Source organism: Neophocaena asiaeorientalis, unplaced genomic scaffold, assembly GCF_003031525.2.
Source record: "Neophocaena asiaeorientalis asiaeorientalis breed wild unplaced genomic scaffold, Neophocaena_asiaeorientalis_V1.1 scaffold4, whole genome shotgun sequence".
NCBI lineage: Eukaryota > Metazoa > Chordata > Mammalia > Artiodactyla > Phocoenidae > Neophocaena > Neophocaena asiaeorientalis.
Genome location: NW_020173682.1, coordinates 1,297,158 through 1,319,711, shown reverse-complemented (window position 1 = coordinate 1,319,711; position 22,554 = coordinate 1,297,158). Strand labels below are relative to the sequence as shown.

At 40.2% G+C, this 22,554-nt stretch overlaps 1 protein-coding gene and 2 non-coding genes across 3 annotated transcripts in view; 2 read left to right on the top strand and 1 right to left on the bottom strand.

Moving 5' to 3' along the window:
* PTER (phosphotriesterase related) overlaps positions 1–18,250 on the bottom strand; it is a 63,499-nt gene extending 45,249 nt beyond the window's left edge. The window contains 1 exon segment of the mRNA XM_024750073.1: positions 18,069–18,250. The gene's annotated coding sequence lies outside the window, so the exon portion shown is untranslated.
* A 2,291-nt stretch (positions 18,251–20,541) lies between these two features.
* On the top strand, positions 20,542–20,614 carry TRNAG-UCC (transfer RNA glycine (anticodon UCC)). Its single transcript has one exon. It is a non-coding gene; the product is annotated as a tRNA-Gly (tRNA).
* A 73-nt stretch (positions 20,615–20,687) lies between these two features.
* Positions 20,688–20,760, top strand: TRNAG-UCC (transfer RNA glycine (anticodon UCC)). Its single transcript has one exon. It is a non-coding gene; the product is annotated as a tRNA-Gly (tRNA).
* The last annotated feature ends 1,794 nt before the right edge of the window (positions 20,761–22,554 follow it).

Sequence of the window (22,554 nt, the reverse complement as noted above, 5' to 3'; positions counted from 1 at the left end):
AATAGTATAAGATCTCTGAGGTTTCTCCTTTGAGATTCAGCCAGTACTCTTTTTTTCTTTTTTCTTTATTTATTTATGTATTGGAGTAGATTTACAATGTCGTGATAGTTTCTGCTGTACAGCAAAGTGAGTCGGCTATACATATACATGTATCCACTCTTTCTTAGATGCTTTTCCCATATAGTCAACCTGCACTTATTAATGAACACCTAAATGCGCACCAAAGAAAATAGACATCCCCCTTTTCTTGCAAAAGAACACAGGATGAGAACCCCAATGTGTCATGATATGTAATCTCTTAGCTTTCATTGGCTGGTTTATCAGGAGCTTGGCTGAGTTGTCTCACAGCTGCCTTCCCTGTATCCGTGTCCTTCCCACAGCAACAGAGAGATGAGTGGGTACCAGTCTTAAGGGGGTTGATTGTGTTAAAGACACGGTACAAACTGCAAGAGCTAGGAAAAAAGAAGACTAGAAAACGGTAACTCCTGACTCTTGGTTCTATACTTAGGATAGTGGTATAGATTCTAAAGTGAGACTCTGAAAAAGAAACAGACATGCAGTTATCATACATGATATAGTTTATAAACCAAATCCACTTCTTAGGAAGGAAATTAAAGGGCCCAAACCATTTTAACCAGACTATGACACTACTGTCTCAATCTTACCACCTCCTGACATCCTACAAAACACAGGCATGGCTCCCAGAGAAACAGAGATCCCAGTTTGGGGGGAAAAAAATCAGAAAAAGAGATAGATGCTGTCTTGGTTTTAGGTAGTAATTTCTTATCATTGAAGTCTGAAAAACAAATGGGGATACAAATAATGAAACTTTATGGCAATATTTGGTTGTAAGATGCTTATAGTGATCCAGACTATGCTTACAATTGTTTAGATTATCATAAAAATGAAAACACAAAATCAAGCATTTTTGTTGAGAATTTGTGGCTCCTCAAGTTTGAGAAAAATTGCTTTAGAGATAATTTTTACTGATGGGTCTAGGAAAGAAGGCAAGGTAACAAATTTTGCCTCGTCCTGAGAGACTGTGGCACCTGACACAGAAACCTCTTTTGGGGAAAGACAGGTATTTGATGTACTAAAAATAAAGTAACAAACAGCTTATTTCTACTCCTGAAAACTGATTTCCGACAGAGGCACCAAGGGCAAGTCTGTAATAAATACATGTGTCATAGAGCAATAATCACTCTCTCCCAGTCTTTGAGATGGCAGGAAAAAAATGCTCTAAAGGAATTCTAAATTCTCAAGCCTCACAAAATTAGGAAGATTCCCTACAGCCAACTAACAAAGTTTTAGTTAACTAGTCCCTAGTCATATATATGTATTTAAATATAAAGGGAATGTAATGCTTATTTATTTTCCTCATAAAAATAAGGTACCCTAAAAGATTTAGAAAGGTTATCTAACATTATATTTTAATTTGGTACTTCAGTCACTGCTATTACTTGCTTCGTAAGAATTCACAGAAAGCTGTATATTTGAAGTACTATTCAACACAGTATTAATCTATGTACTCGTACAATTATGAAAGCAGAAGTTTCCTTTCACTGTAGTTCTAACTGTAGTTTAACAAGTATAGGTATACCAAAGCACTATAATTTTAATCTCTTCTTTGGATTAGATTTATATCTGCAACTTTAATAATTTTCATCAATTTCCTAAATAAAAAAACATTTTAACTCAAATTACAAGTCTGCTGGAACATGTCAAATTATTAGATACATCTAAATAAGGTATGGTTTTGAATTTAGGTTAATGGTTTCGAAGCAGGTAACATAAATTTTTTTATTAATATTAAATATTAAAATGCACATTTGTAATTAAAATATGAAAGTTTCAATTAATGTTAAATACTATTTGTTTGCAGATTTTTTTTTTTTAAGAAAGTAAGGACCTACTGTTTAGCACAGGGAACTCTACTCAATGCTCTTGTAATGGCCTCTATGGGCAAAGAATCTAAAAAAGAGTGGATAGATGTATATATTGTTTTTGAATTTTATTTTATTTTTTTATACAGCAGGTACTTATTAGTCATCAATTTTATACACATCAGTGCATACATGTCAAACCCAATCGCCCAATTCAGCACACCACCATCCCCACCCCACCGCGGTTTTCCCCCCTTGGTGTCCATACGTTTGTTCTCTACATCTGTGTCTCAATTTCTCCCCTGCAAACCGGTTCATCTGTACCATTTTTCTAGGTTCCACATATATGCGTTTTGAGCTGGAAGGGACTACAGAGCTCACTTAATACAAAGACTTCATTTTTAGATGCAAAAACTGAATCCTTACTTTTTGAAGGCCAGATAACCTAGACCAGAACGCAGTCTCCCAACTTGTTAATCCAGTGCTCACTTTATGTAACCACGTAGATATTTGCTATAAACACCACACTACGTTATCCTGGTGTCCATTTATATGGGAACAGTATTCAGAGGGAACATCACTCATTGGCCTAAGGAAGAAGCTACAATTATCCAGGACCAGAAAATCGAATCCCAACTCCACTGTAGACTGCATGGCATGAAGCAAGCCATTTAAGTGCACTCTCCTTCCCTTTTCCTAAATAATAAAAAAAGAACTGGAAAAAAAAAAAAGGACTGGAGTAATTTAAATGTATCTACCTAAATTGGTTGTCGCAAGAAGTGGTAATAAAAATAATGACAAAGCATACAGAATCTCTAAGTGTGAACTAAATACTTAATAACAAAAAACTCATCTTAATTATATTTAAACCAAACAGTAATAACCACTTTGAGTCACTATTAGGAGGGAGTGTATATTAGCTATTGCATGTCCTTATGCCATCCGAACAAGCTAATGCAGGGGTTTATCTAACAAGTTCAGCAGCTCCTAAACTTTCCTAGTTTTCCATAATCGGTCTTTATGTTGACCTAAGCCATATAGTAATTATCAATCAAGAACAAACTAGCACTCCATGACTTATCAAATGCACTCCTCGTTACTAAACAGACATAAGTGTTAATGAAGCATTTGTAGTGTTAATACTGTAGAACCATCCTGTAACATATGCAGAGCATAAACCCTGCCAAATACTATTCCCTAATAACAAAATATAGTTTCCTGGGTGACATGTAAAATCATCCAGCTTGAGCTGACCTTTAAAAAACAAAAACTTATCAACTGGATTCTCTTGGATAAGAAATAGATCTTGCAGGGGGGGAACCTTCAAGATGGCGGAGGGGTAGAACGTGGAGATCACCTTCCTCCCCACAAATACATCAAAAATACATCTACATATGCAACAACTCCTACAGAACACCTACTGAATGCTGGCAGAAGACCTCAGACCTCCCAAAAGGCAAGAAACTCCCCACGTACCTGGGTAGGGCAAAAGAAAAAAGGAAAAACAGAGACAAAAGAATAGGGACGGGACCTGCACCAGTGGGAGGGAGCCATGAAGGAGGAAAGGTTTCCACACACTAGGAGCCCCTTCGCGGGCGGAGACTGCGGGTGGCGGAGGGGGGAGCTTCGGGGCCGCGGAGGAGAGCGCAGCAACGGGGGTGCGGGGGCAAAGCAAAGAGATTCCCGCACAGAGGATCAGGGCCGACCGGCACTCACCAGCCCAAGAGGCTTGTCTGCTCACCCGCCGGGGCGGGTGGGGCTGCGAGCTGAGGCTCGGGCTTCGGTCGGTCGGAGCGCAGGGAGAGGACTGGGGTTGGCGGTGTGAACACAGCCTGCAGGGGGTTAGTGCGCCACGGCTGGCCGGGAGGGAGTCCGGGGAAAAGTCTGGAACTGCCTAAGAGGCAAGAGACCATTGTTTTGGGGTGCGTGAAGAGAGGGGATTCAGAGAACCGCCTGTTAACCCCATAAGGTTAACAGCTGATCTTTCAGCAGAAATTCTGCAAGCCAGAAGGGACTCGATGATCAGAAATAAATGAAAAAGAAATGAAGGAAACAATAGCAAAGATCAGTAAAACTAAAAGCTTGTTAAAAATAAAACTAAAAGATGTTAGAAAAAAAAAGAAAGATCTTTCAACTTGGAGGGAGGCGGAGAATTAATAAGTAGATTTTACTTATTACTGTATAATATAGTACTTATTACTGTATAATACAAAGTTTTAATGGAAAAAAATGTGTACCCTATGCATAGGAAATAGTCTGAAAATAAGGAAAATACCCAGGGATGCTAATAGAGGCCATTTTGAGGGGTAGAATTTTTTTTAGTTGTTTTTTCTTTTTCTCCTCTGTGCTTATCTGTTTTGTTGGATTTTGAACATAGATAATTTTGTCATATATTTAAAAAGATGACTTTTAATGGAAGAAAAATTGCTTTAGTCTCTTGTTTTGAGGGAGGTAATGTACTATCATGCCCACTTCAAAAATGAAACCAGAACACTTAAAATGCTAAGTGATGGCAGTGATAGAAATGGGAGTTGGGTCCAGGGTTCTTGTGTCCTGATGCAGTTTTTGGTTACTTTAGGGGACCAGAAGAGGGGGAGAAAGTCTGGGGAGGCCACTTTGAGGTGAGCTTTCACCCCAAGTAAGTACCAAAGGACAGAGTTGTAAATGGTTCTAACCACTCCTAAGCATGCCTTCTTTCCCACCATTTTCATTTCTGGATTGTATGTCTCTGTCTTAAATTTAAACAAGCATTGCTTTCAGTGTTTAATTACAATTTAATGGAAACACTACTTGCATTCAAATTAGCTTTTAGTTTTCACATCATTAATGTGCATCCAAGTTATTGTGTCATTATAATCTCATGTTATAATGGCTTCATAATGCAAGTCCCTGCAGAGTTGAATTAGTAGTTTCCTATGGTAATCACCCATCACTAGAATATCATAATCACATAAGCACAGTCCCCACATGCTTCCACTGCAATCATTTTGACATTGTAAGGGCATTTTAATAGTATTAGCATAGATTCTCCAGAGAAATCATCTCATTGTCACTGCATTACCATATAAGATGAATTGTGATGGAGACATGTTGTTGTAATAGGAAAGCTTAAAAAATATTTTTTTAAAAAAGTGATGCTCAGCAGTAAAACATTTCACTTCTCAAAAGGTCAGTGCATGGTGCAGTAAGGTTTGCCTTGCGACTCTTAATCGAAGAGATGTCCTTTCACAAGATGTAAGGTTTTTGTTGTGGTTTGTTTTTCTTTCTGTTTGTTTGGGACTCATACAGCAGTAATAAAGGAGGTCAGTTCCCTCTCTGTGGTGTAGAAAGGAAAAGCAGACGTGGTTCCTGTCTTTAAGGAGTTTATAATTTAGTCAGGTTTACGACAAATTATATGCAACATGTAGGTAAAACGCAATTAATACTCTTATGCTAAATTTTGAAGTAACTGGCGTTACATAGCTATGACAGCAAGCAAACAAGGTGCTCCTGAAAAGAAAATGTTTGCCAGTTAATAAAGGGCCAAACAAAGACTGTATGGCAGGAATGGAGTCCAGGTTATCAGTATTCATGAGAGTCTGCCTGGCATCTTTGTAGTCACTAACTCTGGGAAGAAGGAAGGCCACCAAAGACACTAGTAGGGGACACAGCCAGAGTCCCACACAGGGACGAAGCAAAAAGAGGTTGTGGGCAGGAAACCTCTCCTCTGCTCGGATCTGAGCAGAGCATGGAAGCTGCACCTTGGTCTTTTTTTTTTTTTTTTTTTAACATCTCTATTGGAGTATAATTGCTTTACAATGGTGTGTTAGTTTCTGCTTTATAAGAAAGTGTATCAGTTATACATATACATATGCAGTGTCTATATGTCCATGCACCTTGGTCTTTATCGCTGAGAGAGGAATGAGTGGAGATGCTCTCTGCAAGCGTCAGAGTAAGGCTCAGAAGAGCACCACCCAGCCCCCGACACTCTCCTTGGTTTGAAGCCGTGGTGTAAAGTGAGTATGTTGTGTCAGTGACAAATGGCACATGCTGCAGAGCCTGGCCAGGCGCTGTGATCATTGGAGAGCCCTCTAATCCTCTGATACTCTCTAGAGACACCACAGCAGAACTGCAAACGGATTATCCTAACTCTCAAGGAAGCCTCCTGTCTGCTCAGTGTTAAGTGAGAACCGCGTCACAGCCAGCATTTAGCATCGTGACTGACCCGTGGCGGGCGTTCCAGAAACGTTTATGGATGAGAAGTCAATTAACGTGACTGGAGAGAAGGCACAGGCTTCAGAGCTGCTGTAGGTCTGAAGCCACAGGGAGCAGATCTGGAATATGGACTCTCCGGTAGCATTCACAGCAGAGGAATTACCAACTGGCAAATGTCTCTTGTATTATCAAGACTTGCCTGCCTTCTTGGTGATGGCACATCACGGCATTCAGCGGGTAATGGTCACTAATTTTCCCTTTCTCGAATTATGTGTGCCTGGGAGATCTCAGAACTACGCCGTGACTCAGTTTCCAAAAAGAACTAATAACACTTTTTTAATTGGAACACAATGCGGATACAGATGTGCTTTCTAAGTGCTCAAAGATGCTTTTACCGACAAGCTGTGGAGCGATAGAAACTTATTACATAAACAAAATTAGCTGTTCCTCCTTTAGAAGTGATTTTTAATTTCATAAGTAAATGCTATGGCCCTTGCTACCCTACTCTTCTGCGAGTTCTTGCTTGGGCGTCACATGAAATTAAACTTCCACTTCTTAGCCCTATTCTTCACAGTAACTCACTTCATACATTTTTCATTATGAATTCATGTCAAAACTTACTTTTATTACATCTGATGATGAGTTTTCTATTATTTTGTTGTTATTAGACATAGATTAAAAATCAAGAACTCAGGGAGGTTTGAATCCAAGAGCACCAACCATCAGAACAGAAGTTTTATCTATTACGGAAAATAGACCTTGACGCTGCTTAAAAATATATCAGTTTCCCTCTCTTGTTCCAATGTACTGAAGGCAACAGATATCGTTCCTGATAATATGCAATAGGTTAATCTTTCATTTGATACAAACAAAAGTTAGAAGCTATATATCACTTATATGTGGAATCTAAAATATGACAAAAATGAACATTTCTGCGAAGCAGAAACACACTCACAGACATAGAGAACGGACTTGTGGTTGCCAAGGGGGAGGGGTGCAGCGGGGGGATGGACTGGGAGTGTGGGATGAGCAGATGCAAACTAGTATCTATAGGATGGATAAACAACAAGGTCCTACTGTAGAGCACAGGGAATTGTATTCAATATCCTGGGATACACCATCATGGAAAAGGATGTGAAAAAGAATGTATCTATCTGTATAACTGAGTCACTTTGCTGTACAGCAGAAATTAACACGACGTTGTAAATCAGCTAGACTTCAATTTTTAAAAAAGCTAGGGCTTCCCTGGTGGCGCAGTGGTTGAGAGTCCGCCTGCCGATGCAGGGGACGCGGGTTCGTGCCCCGGTCTGGGAAGATCCCACATGCCGCGGAGCGGCTGGGCCCGTGAGCCATGGCCGCTGAGCCTGCGCGTCCGGAGCCTGTGCTCCGCAACGGGAGAGACCGCAACAGTGAGAGGCCCGCGTACCGCAAAAAAAAAAGAAAAAAAAGCTAGAAGCTATAAAATACCTTAAGTGCCGCCAAAAATTAATGTTAAGTTACTGTTTTAAAAATGGAATTATGCACACAGATGGGACAGCATCCTACTTTATGAAAATATCACTATTTCCCCAAAAGGAGGAAAAGCTACACGTTTACCAACTACTTAAACGTTACCAAAAAAAAAAGTTGATATGCTCAAAGTGTGTCTTTGCATAAATCACTTAGTCTGTGGGCCTGTTTTCTCATTAATAAAACAAAGGAATTAACAAGCAAGGTGATTTGTAACGTTCTTTCCAGATACAACTTCTCTGATTCTATGGGAAGAGGCATCAAATGACCTCTCAACTGGTTTTGCAGTCACTCCCAGGAGTTTAGACACTAAACAAATGGGGATATACGCGTAGTAGAAAATTAGGCGCTATACAAGGAATGTAAAAACTATTGATATCTTTCTAATTCTATTCTGATCTCCCATCAAGGCAAACCATCCTTAACAAACCACATTACAGTATTTGCTATCTTTTAAAAATATTTATTTATTTATTTATTTGGCTGCAGCCGGGTCTTAGTTGCAGCGCGCAGGATCTTTTGTTGCGGCAGGCAGACTCCTAGTTGCGGTGTGCATGTGGGATCTAGCTTCCTGACCAGGGATCGAACCCCGGCATCCTGCATTGGGAGCGTGGAGTCTTAACCACTAGACCAGCAGGGAAGTCCCTTACAGTATTTACTATTAACTTCAAATTATTACTAGCAGATGAATGAAAAATATTTCACTACCCGGATTATTACTTTTCTATGATCACCCTTTATACTGCTTATGACTAAAAGCAAAGTAGAGGCACTAGGATAAAATAATGGTGGTGATTAGGCCTCAAATACATGACGCTGATTGTCTAAGCAACTGAAAACTTTTGCCTCTTTCCTAAATAAAAGCTGAAATGATACATTACCTGTGTATATGTGTACTTAGATACATATACATATATATGTATATGCATTTTCTAGTGTTTTCACAGTTTCTAATCATCACAGTACAAGTACAGAAACTATTCTGAAAATGAGTCTGTGCCAGCTTTACAACCAAGAACTATTTTATTTTTTAGTGGGCAGTGAGGTAAGTAGAAAAAGTCGATCTGGTTCTTTTTGGTCAGTGTTTTCAGAAGGTGTGATATATAGTCCACTGGTGTTCACACTGATTTTAGGTGATATATGGGCATTTAAAAATGTTTTAAACAAGTATTTATTTTAATGTGTCTTAGAGAAAAACTAGTAAACATTGCAAGCCTGTGATTTCATGAATAGTTTTGCTTAGGATGAGGCTGAAGGAAAACAGTGGGTTGGTTTAAGAAAATATATTAAGTAATTAGTAGTGACGGTAGTACATAGGCATAGCAAACACTCTTCAAGATGATACGAGAATGAATCAAATTTGACAAATTTGAGGAATACTAATGAATGATAAATGTATTCATCCACTCTGATGAATATTACATTGAGTTTATGAAAACTAAAAGGCATTTAACATCTCTGCAATGTCTTGTAACAATTTATTTTTTCTGGCCTATTAAGGAACTAACTCCTGTTCTGGGGATAACATCCCCAACTCATCAGAAATATAATCTTGACTTCTAGTTAGGCAAAGAAAGCTATTATCCAATTTTAACTCTCAGACCTTTTTACTGACAACTATAATTGCTGACATTATTTTAAAGGATGTTGATTAAAAATATAAATATGATATTATATGATGTAAAAGAATATGGATTGAGACAGTGTGGTCGGACATAGTACAACTACTTAGTAAGCTTTCAAATTTTTATAGAATAAAACTCTGAAGTTTAATACATCATTCTTTTTAGAGAAACAAAATATAAATAAACTCTCCTTTAGTGCCAATGTTGTAAAATCACCACATTATATAGGAATAACTAATGAAAACTTATTTTAGCCAAGGTATTACTAACACAAAAATAAAAATAAATAAGTAGAAACAGGTTCACAAAAAAACACAGTATCCCTACCTAATGCATTATGAAAACTCCACATTAAAACAAAAAAATCTTTTGCAATTCTGATTTGGTCTATTAGAAAGCAAAGGAATTTAGAAACTAATGGTTTTTGACCTCACTGTAGCAAGAATAAGTAATAGCAAAGGCCCATGAAGTATCCCTAATGCTAGAAACTATATATATTCTTTTACATATCTTAAACCTAACAACCAAATGACATTCAATGGACAAGAATATATAGAACTATATAGAATCTTTACAGAGACCATTTTAAACTCGCATCTCTTAGCCTGAAATATTTTAATTTATCTACTGAAATATCCTGATAGACAAAAAGTGAAAAGACAGTGCCTGGGAGGAATGAAGAAAGTCAAAAAGGAGCACTGCAACTGGATTTGCCGGAACCTTCTCTCTCCCTGGACGCCTAACAGGTCAAATATGGATGTAAGGTCAAAGTCTCAGTCTTATTTAAAACAGCAGAATCTTTGCTACGTATGCACTCAGCTGCTCCGAAATATTTAGTTCCACAGCAGAAACAGGAACCCTTGGAATTTGTTCTTTTCTGGATGATAAGGGGGCAAGTTCAAAGCAACAGAAGCAGAGGGGAATCAATGTAAGGCCTTAGATTTGCTTTGGAAGCCAGTGGCCTCTTCCGGAATTCCTGTGTTAAATGGATTTGTGCAGTGGCAAATGGAAAGTCTCTAAAGTTAAAGACTGGGGACTTCCCTGGTGGCACAGTGGTTAAGAATCCACCTGCTGATGCAGGGGACACGGGTTCGAGCCCCAGTCCAGGAAGATGCTACATGCCATGGAGCAACTAAGCCCGTACGCCACAACTGCTGAGCCTGTGCTCTAGAGCCCGTGAGCCACAACTACTGAAGCCCACTCACCTAGAGCCCGTGCTCCACAAGAGAAGCCACCGCAATGAGAAGCCCATGCACTGCAATGAAGAGTAGCCCCTGCTCACCACAACTAGAGAAAGCCCACGTGCAACAATGAAGACCCAAAGCGGCCAAAAATAAATAAATTAAATAAAGACTGAACTTGGAGAAACCTCCGCCTGGGAAACTCTATAACTCGCAGAAAAGCACTGACTCATGAAATGATAGACGTGCCGTAGACCAGGGAGCAATAAATAAAATCATGTCAAATAACCTAGGTTAAAAATAGCAAAGACACCCTTGTAGCCTTTCCCAGAGAAAGGTTTCAACAATACATTTCTGTGGAGTGACTGGGAGTGAAAAACCACATCCTACTTACATGGGAATTATCTTACATATGCATGCAAATTTATTTGCTTATTATTCACATTTAATCTGTCCCTGAAAATTTGATGGTATCAAATTTTGCATCACAGAAGTATATATATAAAATTATATATATAAAGAAGAAATGAATTTTATATATATTTATAATTATATTACATAATTATATTTGTCTAATTATATATATAATTCAGTTCTTTTTGTAAAAATCAATTCTTTTTTTTAAATTTTTTAACATGGACATTCTAAAAATGTTCACAAATGTCAAGAGTAGTATAGTGAACCCCTATGTATCCATCACCCAGCTTCCACAATAATTCCAACTAAAAACAGTTTTTGAAGGGAAAAATGTTTCGCAGCTCATTCCAAGCCATCAGCCAATTATCCCATATATTATGAACATACTCTTAAAAACCCACGTAACAATCCTCTAAGGATTTCTGGCTCTCAGTTTACTGCAAAAGACATTTTAAAAAATAATTTTTAAAAAAGGCTACTTCAGACTGTACTTCAAAGCTACAGTAATCAAGACAGTATGTACTGGCACAAAAACAGGAATATAGATCAATGGAAGAGGATAGAAAGCCCAGAGATAAACCCATGCACATATGGTCACCTTATCTTTGATAAAGGAGGCAAGAATATACAAGGGAGAAAAGACAGCCTCTTCATATAAGTGGTGCTGGGAAAACTGGACAGCTACATGTAGAAGAATGAAATTAGAACACTCCCTAACGCCATACACAAAAATAAACTCAAAATGGATTAAAGACCTAAATGTAAGGCCAGACACTATCAAACTCTTAGAGAAAAACATAGGCAGAACACTCTATGACATCAATCACAGCAAGATCCTTTTTGACCCACCTCCTAGAGAAATGGAAATAAAAACAAAAATAAATAAATGGGACCTAATGAAACTGAAAATCTTTTGCACAGCAAAGGAAACCGTAAACAAGATGAAAAACAGCCCTCAGAATGGGAGAAAATATTTGCAAATGAAGCAACTGACAAAGGATTAATGTCCAAAATATACAAGCAGCTCATGCAGCTCAGTATCAAAAAAACAAACAACCCAATCCAAAAATGGGCAGGAGACCTAAATAGACATTTCTCCAAAGAAGATAAACAGATTGCCAACAAACACATGAAAAGATGCTCAACATCACTAATCATTAGAGAAATGTAAATCAAAAATACAATGAGGTATCACCTCACACCAGTCAGAATGTCCATCATCAAAAAATCTACAAACAACAAATGCTGGAGAGGGTGTGGAGAAAAGGGAACCCTCTTGCGCTGTTGGTGGGAATGGAAATTGATACAGCCACTATGGAGAACAGTATGGAGGTTCCTTAAAAAACTAGAAATAGAACTACCATACAACCCAGCAATCCCACTACTGGGCATACACCCTGAGGAAACCATAATTCAAAAAGAGTCATGTACCACAATGTTCATTGCAGCTCTATTTACGATAGCCAGGATATGGAAGCAACCTAAGTGTCCATCGACAGATGAATGGATAAAGAAGATGTGGCACATATATACAATGGAATATTACTCAGCCATAAAAAGAAACAAAATTAAGTTATTTGTATTGAGGTGGATATGGGAAGCAGCTGCATAGCACAGGGAGATCAGCTCAGTGATTTGTGACCCCCTAGAGGGGTGGGATGGGGAGGTGGGGACGGAGACTCAAGAGGGAGGGGATATGGGGATATATGTATACATATAGCTGATTCACTTTGTTATACAGCAGAAACTAACACATCATTGTAAAGCAACTATATTCCAATAAAGATGTTAAAAAAAAAAAGACTACTATTCTATTCCAAAGCTGAATATTGTAAAGTTCTCCAGAATCAGTTCTAGTCTGCATGGTAGATATGGGCAGGTCACACTGAGGTCTTTGAGGCTTTCACATTCCCAATATTTCTGCAAATTTAAGAGCTTATCTGGCTTCCTCTTGGGCTCATCATCTTTCTTCAGAGACTCTTTGGCTTTCATAGACATTTTCAGTTGATAATATTGAGGCAGGAATTCAGAACACGTCGAACAGCAGGAGCACAAGGTATCACCCTCTCGGGAGAAGATGTGCGATAGGACCAGAGTGTATTTTATATCCTGTTGCCCTTTTTGATGGCGTAAGTATGCAGACTAGTCATGGCACTTTCTTGATTTTAGGTGAGAGACATTTGTGAGTTGTCATCATAAATATTTGGATGATTGTAGTTCAGACAGCAAGGTAAACTTGCTTATGTGCATTTTATGGTTAACAGCCTAATAAACCTTATATTTGGGTTGGCCAAAAAGTTCGTTCGGGCTTGTCAATAACATCTTTTGGAAAACCCGAATGAACTTTTTGGCCAACCCAAGAGAATTCATTTAATAATGTTGCTTTGATTTTAATCTAATTAGTTCAATCTTTTAAGTCATAAGCATAAAACTCTCCTCCAAGTAATGTTAAGAAGTTCCTGAACTGAGTAGACCTTCCAAAAGATTTGTAGTTATCACTTGATTGCTCAAATTTGATTAAAAAAAAAAAAACCCTGCCAAAATGATAGTTTCTAGAGGCCATTATTATTGTAGGCTAGTATGATGGGCTGAATTGTACCCCCTCCAAACATTCTTATGTTGATGTCCTAACCCTCAGTATCTCAGAATGTGACAGTATTTGGAGATAGGATCTTTAAAGAGGTAATTATATTAAAATAGGTTTGTTAGGGTAGGTCCTAATCTAACATGACTATTTTGTGTAGTTATAAGAAAAGATTAGGACACAGAGGGAAGACCACAGGGAGAAGGAGGTCATCAGCAAGCCAAAAAGAGAGGCTTCAAAAGAAACAAAATCTACCAACACCTTGATCTTGGACTTCTAGCCTCCAGAATGATGAAAAAAATCAATTTCTGGTGTTTAAGTCACCCAGCCTGTGATATTTCGTTATGCGGCCCTAGCAGACTAATACAGTCAGTAATAGAGGTTGTGTAGTCCAAGCCACGGAAGTGACCTTTAATTAAACCAGGGGGCTCTGGGTCCATAAAGTGAGTAGAAAATCTGTCGAAGGGTCTGGCTGGGCATATGCAATATAATCTAATCCTTTTTGACAAATGTTGATGCCAATGAGGTGACAGCTCAGTGTATGGACTCTGAGTAAATAAATGATTATTGCAGTGATTTGTCAGGGCTTGATAGGAAAGCTTGCTGAAAAGGTAAGCAGATACCACACACAACAGATGTGGCAGCTGTATGATGTGAAATACCCCTGAACTGGGGAATCCACTTTATATTTCCTCCAAACTTTTAGAGTCCAAGACTAATGACATCTAACCTTTCAGAGACATAAGGAATGTAGTACATAAGACCTAGAAATGTGACAGTATAAACCTGATAACTTTGAGAGTGTATGAAAATACTTTAAATATTTCAAAAATCAATACATATACAGTTTTGAAAATAGTAAGCAATGTTAAGAAACACACCTTTGTTGGTACACAATACTAAGGATTTTGTGGTTGCAGTGGACTTTCAATTATACAACAGAGCATTAAATTCATAATATTTACCAATAGTCTTTTCAAAGTGCTTTCAAACACTAAATAATTACCCAATTAAGCCATTGCAAGATAAGCTGTTATTACTCTGGATTTAGTGGAAAGGACTAATAATTATTATTTTAACAGTTTCCGTGAAGAAAGACTCAATGTTTACTGAACACAACTGTGAGAACAGCTCAGCCTTTTAGTGAGTAGGAACAGGAAAAAACAAAAGGTTGATTAGCTAAGTGAATTCAGGGGAAGACAGAGATGATTAAGAATTAAGAACCATGACCTGTGAAAACGGAGAATTTAATATGCAAAGCAGAGACCAAAATTGGCAGAAAGCTACTTATGAAAACTGCCAACATTCAATGTTGTCGACAGACAATGGAGAATCTTTGGTTGTGCCCTGAACAACATAATTCATCACACCAGAGCTCGGGGCAGTCATGTCCAAGCAATTTATCATTATCATATCACTCGTCTGAGTAAGAGGGGGAGAACTTTGATTGTTAACCTCTAGGGAGAGTGGATTTATAGCCAACAACCCTAAGAATGCAGCATGGCTCTGCCCTAAGCAAAATGCTGTGGCTTCACTTTTGTTTAAGTCAGAGGAAAAGAGAGAACACATTGCTTCCAGGATGTGGAGCAAAACCTAGGTCTGATCCTCTTAGATCCAAAATAAGAAAGCCAAGAAATCATACTTAAATTACTCTTCGAAGCTGCTTTCAAAAAAAATTAGATATTAGTCAATGGTAAGTTTGGATGATTCATTTCAAGTGTCCCTTGATGACAAAGTAATTTCTGAAATGCATCCACTGATATAACTACACCTGGAAAGAATTGTGTGTCTTAACGATGAATCCATAAACATTCCTTTATATTGGAAAACTTGGAAGGATGCCAAAAATTTTGTTTTATTTTTTAAATTTTATTTATTTTTGGCTGCATTGGGTCTTCATTGCTGCGCGCAGGCTTTCTCTAGTTGCGACGAGCAGGGGCTACTCTTCGTTGCGGTGCACGCGCTTCTCATCACGGTTTCTTCTCTTGTTGCAGAGCACAGGCTCTAGACATGCGGGCTTCAGTAGTTGTGGCACATGGGCTCAGTAGTTGTGGCTCACGGGCTCTAGAGCGCAGGCTCAGTAGTTGTGGCGCACAAGCTTAGTTGCTCCGCGGCACGTGGGATCTTCCGGGACCAGGGCTCGAGCCCGTGTCCCCTGCATTGGCAGGCAGATTCTTAACCACTGCACCACCAGGGAAGTTGGAAAATTTTAAATATAGGTAGACAGGCAGACAGACAGACAGATAGATAGTGTTTTTCAAAATGAAAATGAGAGCCTTAATTCCTATCCCTTGTGGACATTGAACCTTTATGTACTTTACACTTTAATACTGGCTGCCCTTACAGAATATAATTAAACATCTAAATGCCATTTTTTCCACCTTTGATTAAAATCGCGATGTTCCAGAGCATTCTGGAAACAAGTCCACACAGTAAGAGGGACAGTGGTCACAACAGCACACTTCTTAGAGCATCCTCCCTCTTTTAGGCTACCAAGGAGACCAGTAATTCTTGGAGACGTGTGGCTCAGACCCTGAGTGTCTTAGTCAGGATAGGCTAGGTTATGTTGCTTTAACAAACAAGTCCCCAAATCCTGGGGTCCAAACACAACAGAGGCTGATTTCTGGCTTGCACTATGTGTCTAACACAGAGTGATGGGGGCTCTTCCGATCATCTTCATTCCATGACCCAGGCCAACAGAACACCACTACCTAGACAATTGGTGGTCACCCTGGCAGAGGGAAAGAGAGTGGGGTGCACCTCTCATTGGCTTTTAAAGCTTCCACCTGGAAGTGACACAGGTCACTCCACTTAAATTTCATTGACCAGAGAAAGTCACATGGCCATGCCTCATTGGAAGGGGACAGAGGTGGGAGCCAGGTGACTAGGTGGGAGCAGATATTTTATTTTTCTTCTTCCTTTTTTTATTTAAGTGAGGGAGAGACGTCTATGAATGAGAAGGCTTTTTTAAATGAAACTTTTTTTTAGAAAAACATGAACCACTGAGTACAGAAGAACGAGGTCATGTTTGGCAATATGAAAAACATATTCAACAATCATCTCAGGTTCTCCTATTAACAATGAAGTTCATAGAGCAGAACACAGCTTAAGGACTTCTCAGCAATGTTACTGTATGGTTCACTGGGGTATTTAAGATGTTTGAGAAGGATGAAAGATTCCTCAGATAGGAACACTTTAAAGCATATGGAAGCAAGAATGGATATTTTCCATTCTGTTTTCAGTAGCTCCTCCCATTCTCTGTAGTTCATTATTTTGTCTTCAGGCTTAATTCTGAGAGCAACCTCTGTAAGCCTTACATAGGGGTCCTCTACCTACTATAATCCCAGGGATCTCAGGGCCAAGCCCCCGACTGAGAAGGCAGCAAGTACACTGGCACAGACTTTTCAAGACTCTAAATGATCTGTTGCTCTTTGCTCCTGTCTGGGTCAAAATTTAACTATGCACACTGCAAATTGTCTTAAGTTAGTATTATCATGTACAGAGCTCAGAGAAGACCCCTGGTGATTAGCTTTTACTAACTGTCAAAAATTATAGGCTTGGGGCTTTCTATTATGATTCTAAGATCAAGGAATGGAAATAAAATGTATTTTGCTATTCTATTCCAAAAATCTACATTGCATACATTTTAGTCACTTTTATAACAATAAAGCAACATCTAGTCTCCACGAATGAATACAGAATTTCACAAAGTAGCACTCTGAGTTCTTTGTTCAAATTATCCTCTTTAAAATTAAGTTGCTATCTTATTATCAACAGTCAGCAAGTTGATCGCTTTCTCTTTGCCCTGTGCACTGTTTCTTTTTGAGAGGGGGTTGGTTATTTCTGGAATTACATCAGACCTTCAGGATAATGGCTGTACACTCCTACTGCCCATGTAAAATAAAATGTAACCGGCCAAGTCCTAAGTCTTAGGGCTCTTTTCTTACTGACGTTCACTCTATATGACAGTGAATGTGACGATCCTTTAGGATAGGAGTCAATGCTTCCTATCTCCAGTTTCCTCCACTGGAGAGGTGATTTAAGGACGAATAAACCCGTATGTCCAACCAAGGAGTTAGTTCTCTAAACGCAGCCCCCGCCCCAGGTGTCACTGCACCTGAGGTGTCTTCACAAATGTCACATCGTGGCTGTAAATACCATGATCATATCCGCACCCAAGTGTATTTGGAATATCTTTACGATAGAAGGACCATGACGGTAAAATCAAGGCGAAAGCTGAGGCCCAAGGCTTAGAGGTATGATTTCAAAGCTTATTAGAGGAGAACAAGCGTGGAGTAGGTGCCACCCCCGACCCGTCATCCCAGCACAGCGGCCCAACGACGACCCCGGAGCATTTCTGTCGAGCAACCCCGAGCTCGAGCCACGCGGGGCCCTCGGGCCTCGCTCCGCGCCGGACTCTGAGCCTCGGGCTTCAAGTCAGCCTTTGCAGGACTTAGACTTCGGGGCAACCCTCCAGCTGCAGGCCCAGGCCAGCCTCCCAGGCCTCGCAGCCTCACGATCCCCGTCTTTGCAACTCCCCCCGAGCGCCAGGAGAAAGGCAGCAACTAGCCAAAGCCTTAGGGACTGCTTTAAGACTCCTTCCCAGGGCGGACCTCCGCCGGGGTCCCTGCAGGAGTTAACGCGCCCAGCTCGCCAGCGACCCCATTCTTCCTACCGGGCCCACAGCTCCCGCGCCCGCTCCGGCTCCCGGGCTCCTTCCCTCCACTCGTTGCGCGCCGCCTTCTCCCCGGGGACCCTCCGCAGGAACTGGGCCTTTGACGTCTCCCCAGTCTCCGCCCACTTCACCTTTCGGTCTAGTGTTCTCCGCGCCCTAGGGCCCCAGGGCCACACTCCACGGGCCCCGGCCACGCCCCACCCCTTCCTTAGGCCGCGCAAGCCAGGCGCCAGTCGGATCCCTCTAGACTCGGCCGCGCCCAGAAGGTTCCTGCCAGGCTCCGCCTCCGGCCCTAGGCCACGCCCAGCGGGCCCCTGCCCCTGCCCCTGCCCCGCCCGGCCCGCCTCCGGGCTGTCTGAGCTCCAGGCCCCGGCGGCCTGGCCCTACACTTGAGCGGGCAGAAGGCGTGTAGCCTCAGTATCCACTCAGCGGCTGGGCTGAGAACCCACTTCCTGGGCGCAGGTCTGTTGTAGGTAGCCGCCAAATATCCCGGCAGGAGAGGTTTCTCTTCTCTTTCGAGTGCGGCTGAGTCAAAAGGACTAGGGGCTGGATCCCCCCAGGGAGAAAGGAAGCCGCTGCCTTTTCCCCAGATCTCAGTTCTCCATGGAAAAGCCTGCAACGTGGAGGCTTTAGCAGCTATTTTAGTTTCCTTCGAGGATAACAAGTCAGAGGGCGTGCACTGCCAATTCGGTGGCACGAACAGGATTTGGATTGAATACAGGCAACTCTCGGTTTATGCCTTTCTTTTTTCCCTCCCAGATGATTTTTTTTAATTGTGGTAAAATACACATAACATTTACCATTTTATACATATTAAGGTGTACAGTTAGGTGGTACTTAGTAAATTCACAATATTTGGCGTCAGTTTATTGCTTCGTTGTTTCATACTCTTGGGCCTGAGGCTTCTCATCTTTAAAATTAGAGTCTATACTATAAGCACTGGCCCCAGCAATTCTTGTGACAAATAGCCTATTTGAATACCTGTGAGTCAGCCTAGGAAACACAGTGCTAGGAGCCGTTGCCGCAGGACAGAATTTAAGTGTTTAAGTGTATTTCATTAATGTTATCCTGAATTCTGAGAAAAAAGTTGAGTAGTCAGATGGGAAGAACCTCCAGGTGTCATTTGAAAGGAAGTCATTTAAGAAGAGTAATAAAAATAATAGAAGATGTTTCCTGAGGCCTCCTCTGCTGCTCTAGATACCTGCCTCTGTTATCTTAATTTTTAGAACAATCTATATGTGTTAGGATCAATTTCTCCTCTGATTACAGATAAGAAAACAGAGAAGTGCCTTGTGCAAGGCCGGGGCTAGAACCCAGTTTGGTGATATCATAGCACCTGCCCTCCTAGCAGAGAGCAGGGGACTTCCATAGGATGCCAGGAAATACAGTAATATATTTAAGTGAGAAAAAGAGGAGAAAAGGAAATAATGGGGGGGGTTGTTTTTGTTTTACAAGGAGGGTAAAAGTATCAGAAGTTGGTTGGTAAGGGATAGGCAGGGAGAAAATACTGGGAAAGCAGTGGTCCTTAAAGATGGTGGCTGCTTTAATCCTAAGAACAGGGAAGGGGATAAAAATAGCACCCAGGAGTGGGAGAGACAAGAATAAATGTACAGGTTAAGAACTCCAGGGGCATGAGTATTGGGACAGTTGAATATTCCTAAGAGTGACTGGGGCTCATACTGAGATTGTATAATGAATAGATGGGTCAAGGGAAGCTTCTAAAGTGATTTCAGTGCTGCCTGCTACTTTGATTGCCTGTACGGCAACCCTGAAGCCATATAAATGTGTACCTGAAAATGGTTGTTAAGGTGAGGCCTAAAAGTCCATTATTTACAATGTTACGTATTTTACTAGTCCATGCTGCCAGACATGAAATTATACACAAGATTCATGTTAAAAAATGACTTCTGGGCTTTCCTGGTGGCGCAGTGGTTGAGAGTCCGCCTGCCGATGCAGGGGATACGGGTTCGTGCCCCGGTCCCGGAAGATCCCACATGCTGCGGAGCAGCTGGGCCCGTTACCAAAAAAAAAAAAAAAAAAAAAAAAAATGACTTCAGTTTTCCTTTATGGAAGTTACTAAATTCTCCACTGTCCACATTACACCCATTGTGCAAGGTTTGTGATGGATTTCACACGCAGGCTCTTCTTTCTAGGGCTTTACACCTTAAACAGATAGTGTCAAAGAGAAACTACTCTAGATTTTATTTCTCTTTGAAAGAAGTAGCTTCAAGGAAACGTCAAATTAATAGGTAGGAGTTTTATTTCAGGAACTTTATCAAACTATTGTGAATACGTGTGTTCAAACACAGGGAGAGAAATCCATGCAAATTCAAGGTACAACATTGAAAAACCTTGATAGTGTATGGCATTTGAGTATAGACTATAATTCCATTTCACATCATACGTGATGTAAGCACTCCTGTTGGTTAAGCACCAAATGCTATCCTATTTAAAAATAATTAAAATAGGGACTTCCCTGGCGGTCCAGTGGTTAAGACTCTGCACTTCCAATGCAGGGGTCACAGGTTCGATCCCTGGTCGGGGAACTGAGATTCCCACATGCTGGGCAGTGAGGCCAAAAACTTAAAAAAATAAATAAAAATAATTAAAATAGGGACTTCCCTGGCGGTCCAGTGGTTAAGACTCTGCACTTCCAATGCAGGGGTCACAGGTTCGATCCCTGGTCGGGGAACTGAGATTCCCACATGCTGGGCAGTGAGGCCAAAAACTTAAAAAAATAAATAAAAATAATTAAAATAAACATGCTTCAGAACTGGCCCCGAAATCTACTAGCCCTGATGATAGGTAGACACGAAGGGGTAAAAGACGTCTTTTACTATGTCCTGCCGTCAAATATAATAATCTGCCAACAAACCTTGTACCCAGTGTCATTTTCCAGCCTTTCTTCCTGGAAAAGCTTAACTTGCAGATATTTTTTGAAACCTAGAATATTACCGTACCATCATCTGAAAGATTTCCAAATCAATCTCCCTGTTAAGGGTTTAGTTCAAATGCACTCTCATTTCCACAGTACCTGCTTTTCATTTTCATAGTATCTTTGAATTTTGACAGTACCTGTACTCAGAAACACTAAATTGGCAGAGAGAATAAAATCAAACCCAAACATCCAGTACCCCTTGCTGTTTGGGTTAAACTCCTGGAAGGCGCTCAGGTTTTCATCACCCTAGTTAATTTTTTAAATACTTATGCAGAAATGAACTATAGAAAAAAATCTGGAGAAGACAAAATATAAAGTTATCCAGATGCTTGTCCGAGGGGCAGCAGGGGAAGAACACAGCTGATGATATCAAGTCTTAAATGGTGTTGCTGTCAGGTTTTAACTGTTAATTGGAAGTTAAAATTTACGGTGCTCCAGAGATTTTCTCAGATTACTTTTTAGTCATGGTGTGACAAACTAGTCCCATCATTTCTGGGAAATCTATTAGATACCAGTGTCACAATAGAGGTAGGACAGAGCTTTCAACACACATTTTTGTATCAAATTCCTATTCTTTATACCTCCCAGAGAATACAACTAACTATTCAATGTATTTTATTACTTAGTGGCAAAAGGAAAAGTGAAATTAAAATATTCTAGTTCTTAAAGAGCTAAGTTGAAAACACGTAACCCCTCCCATCCAAGGAACTTTTTAATAGGGACTATACCTTTACAAAGGAGTCATTACAACCATTTGTAGAAGCCAATCACAAATTTGTCTTCAAAAACTATTATGACTTTACAGCCCCTGTGGAAAACAGTAGATCAGGTCATCAAAAACTAGTGTTAGCAAATGATCCAGCAGCCCCACTTCTGGGTATAGATCCAGAAGAAGTGAAAGCAAAAAACCAAACAGATATTTGTACCCCTATGTTCATAGCAGTCTTATTCACAATAGCCAAAAGGTGGAAACAATCCACATGTTCACTGATGAGTGGATACACAAAATGTGGTCTATACGTACAATAGAATATCATTCAGCCTTGAAAAGGAATGAAATTCTGACAGTGCTACAACTTGGATGAACCTGAAGACATTACGCTAAGTGAAGCAAGCTGGACAGAAAAGGACAAACACTGTATGATTTCACTTATATGAGGCGCCTAGACTAGTGTCATTCATAGAGACAGGAAGTAGAATAGTGGTTGCCAGGGGCTGAGGAAGGGGGAACGGGGAGTCAGTGTTCGATGGGTACGGAGTTTCAACTTGGGAAGATGTAAAAATTGTGGCGATGGATAGTGGTAATAGTTGCTCAACAATGTGAGCGTACTTAATGCCACTGAACTGTACACTTAAACATGGTTAAAATGGTAAATTTTATGTTGTGAATATTTTACCACAGCAGAAAAAGACTTGATTTCAGACAGCTGTTTGTAAATAACTTATAAAAGTTGACTTGAATTTAGAACACCTGTTACTCTCACTCAATTTGCTAGTATAAATAAAAGGTCATAATTTTTAATTGTATCATCATTAGTTAAAAAAATA